The 2,500-nt window shown below is 37.5% G+C and overlaps 2 non-coding genes and 9 pseudogenes across 2 annotated transcripts; all 11 read right to left on the bottom strand.

Annotated features, from left to right (window-relative positions):
- Window positions 1–54: 54 nt before the first annotated feature.
- Window positions 55–173, bottom strand: LOC148459766 (5S ribosomal RNA; annotated as a pseudogene).
- Window positions 174–289: 116 nt separating this feature from the next.
- On the bottom strand, window positions 290–408 carry LOC148459765 (5S ribosomal RNA). Its single transcript, XR_015873058.1, has one exon. It is a non-coding gene; the product is annotated as a 5S ribosomal RNA (ribosomal RNA).
- A 116-nt stretch (window positions 409–524) lies between these two features.
- Window positions 525–643, bottom strand: LOC148459764 (5S ribosomal RNA; annotated as a pseudogene).
- A 116-nt stretch (window positions 644–759) lies between these two features.
- LOC148459763 (5S ribosomal RNA) lies at window positions 760–878 on the bottom strand (annotated as a pseudogene).
- Window positions 879–994: 116 nt separating this feature from the next.
- On the bottom strand, window positions 995–1,113 carry LOC148459762 (5S ribosomal RNA; annotated as a pseudogene).
- Window positions 1,114–1,228: 115 nt separating this feature from the next.
- On the bottom strand, window positions 1,229–1,347 carry LOC148459761 (5S ribosomal RNA; annotated as a pseudogene).
- Window positions 1,348–1,463: 116 nt separating this feature from the next.
- Window positions 1,464–1,582, bottom strand: LOC148459760 (5S ribosomal RNA; annotated as a pseudogene).
- A 116-nt stretch (window positions 1,583–1,698) lies between these two features.
- Window positions 1,699–1,817, bottom strand: LOC148459759 (5S ribosomal RNA). The gene has a single exon (XR_015873057.1). It is a non-coding gene; the product is annotated as a 5S ribosomal RNA (ribosomal RNA).
- A 116-nt stretch (window positions 1,818–1,933) lies between these two features.
- LOC148459758 (5S ribosomal RNA) lies at window positions 1,934–2,052 on the bottom strand (annotated as a pseudogene).
- A 116-nt stretch (window positions 2,053–2,168) lies between these two features.
- On the bottom strand, window positions 2,169–2,287 carry LOC148459757 (5S ribosomal RNA; annotated as a pseudogene).
- Window positions 2,288–2,402: 115 nt separating this feature from the next.
- LOC148459756 (5S ribosomal RNA) overlaps window positions 2,403–2,500 on the bottom strand; it is a 119-nt pseudogene continuing 21 nt past the window's right edge.

Here is a 2,500-nt window from a genome sequence, read left to right as displayed (position 1 = left end):
TGAAAAAATTAAATGTAAAATGTAATAGAAAAGAAAGTCATGGCAGTATAAAATTACCTACAGCACCTGGTATTCCCAGGTGGTCTCCCATCCAAGTACTAACCAGGCCCAACACTGAATAGCTTCCAAGATCAGACGAGATTGGGCATGTCCAGTGTGGTTTGGCTGTAGGTGCTCAAAAACATTAAGTTTAGACCTCTATTACTTCTTAACTCAAGTAAATTCATTGATAAGTTGAAAAAATTTAATGTAAAATGTAATAGAAAAGAATGTTATGGCAGTAAAAAATTACCTACAGCACCTGGTATTCCCAGGTGGTCTCCCATCCAAGTACTAACCAGGCCCAACACTGCATAGCTTCCAAGATCAGACGAGATTGGGCATGTCCAGTGTGGTTTGGCTGTAGGTGCTCAAAAACATTAACTTTAGACCTCTTTTACTTCTTAACTCAAGGAAATTCATTGATAAGTTGAAAAAATTAAATGTAAAATGTAATAGAAAAGAATGTTATGTCAGTATAAAATTACCTACAGCACCTGGTATTCCCAGGTGGTCTCCCATCCAAGTACTAACCAGGCCCAACACTGCACAGCTTCTAAGATCAGATGAGATTGGGCATGTCCAGTGTGGTTTGGCTGTAGGTGCTCAAAAACTTTAACTTTAGACCTCTTTTACTTCTTAACTCAAGTAAATTCATTGATAAGTTGAAAAAATTAAATGTAAAATGTAATAGAAAAGAATGTCATGGCAGTATAAAATTACCTACAGCACCTGGTATTCCCAGGTGGTCTCCCATCCAAGTACTAACCAGGCCCAACACTGCATAGCTTCCAAGATCAGACAAAATTGGGCATGTCCAGTGTGGTTTGGCTATAGGAGCTCAAAAACATTAACTTTAGACCTCTTTTACTTCTTAACTCAAGTAAATTCATTGATAAGTTGAAAAAATTAATTGTAAAATGTAATAGAAAAGAATGTTATGGCAATATAAAATTGCCTACAGCACCTGGTATTCCCAGGTGGTCTCCCATCCAAGTACTAACCAGGCCCAATACTGCATAGTTTCCAAGATCAGACGAGATTAGGCATGTCCAGTTTGGTTTGGCTATAGGTGCTCAAAACATTAACTTTAGACCTCTTTTACTTCTTAACTCAAGTAAATTCATTGATAAGTTGAAAACATTAAATGTAAAATGTAATAGAAAAGAATGTTATGTCAGTATAAAATTACCTACAGCATCTGGTATTCCCAGGTGGTCTCCCATCCAAGTACTAACCAAGCCCAACACTGCATAGCTTCCAAGAGCAGACGAGATTGGGCATATCCAGTGTGGTTTGGCTGTAGGTGCTCAAAAACATTAACTTTAGACCTCTTTTACTTCTTTAGTCAAGTAAATTCATTGATAAGTTGAAAAAATTAAATGTAAAATGTAATAGAAAAGAATGTTATGGCAGTATAAAATTACCTACAGCTCCTGGTAGTCCCAGGTGGTCTCCCATCCAAATACTAACCAGGCCCAACAACGCATAGCTTCCAAGATCAGACGAGATTGGGCATGTCCAGTGTGGTTTGGCTGTAGGTGCTCAAAAACATTAACTTTAGACCTCTATTACTTCTTAACTCAAGTAAATTCATTGATAAGTTGAAAAAATTAAATGTAAAATGTAAAAGAAAAGAAAGTCATGGCAGTATAAAATTACCTACAGCACCTGGTATTCCCAGGTGGTCTCCCATCCAAGTACTAACCAGGCCCAACACTGCATAGCTTCCAAGATCAGACGAGATTGGGCATGTCCAGTGTGGTTTGGCTGTAGGTGCTCAAAAACATTAACTTTAGACCTCTATTACTTCTTAACTCAAGTAAATTCATTGATAAGTTGAAAAAATTTAATGTAAAATGTAATAGAAAAGAATGTTATGGCAGTAAAAAATTACCTACAGCACCTGGTATTCCCAGGTAGTCTCCCATCCAAGTACTAATCAGGCCCAATACTGCATAGCTTCCAAGATCAGACGAGATTGGGCATGTCCAGTGTGGTTTGGCTGTAGGTGCTCAAAAACATTAACTTTAGACCTCTTTTACTTCTTAACTCAAGGAAATTCATTGATATGTTGAAAAAATTAAATGTAAAATGTAATAGAAAAGAATGTTATGTCAGTATAAAATTACCTACAGCACCTGGTATTCCCAGGTGGTCTCCCATCCAAGTAATAACCAGGCCCAACACTGCACAGCTTCCAAGATCAGATGAGATTGGGCATGTGCAGTGTGGTTTGGCTGTAGGTGCTCAAAAACTTTAACTTTAGACCTCTTTTACTTCTTAACTCAAGTAAATTCATTGATAAGTTTAAAAATGAAATGTAAAATGTAACAGAAAAGAATGTTATGGCAGTATAAAATAATCTACAGCTCCTGGTATTCCCAGGTGGTCTCCCATCCAAGTACTAACCAGGCCCAACACTGCAAAGCTTCCAAAAGCAGACGAGATTGGGCATGTC

This window comes from Taudactylus pleione, unplaced genomic scaffold, assembly GCF_031769625.1.
Source record: "Taudactylus pleione unplaced genomic scaffold, aTauple2 ptg000967l, whole genome shotgun sequence".
In the NCBI taxonomy this organism is placed as follows: Eukaryota; Metazoa; Chordata; class Amphibia; order Anura; family Myobatrachidae; genus Taudactylus; species Taudactylus pleione.
This window is presented reverse-complemented; position numbering and strand designations above follow the sequence as displayed.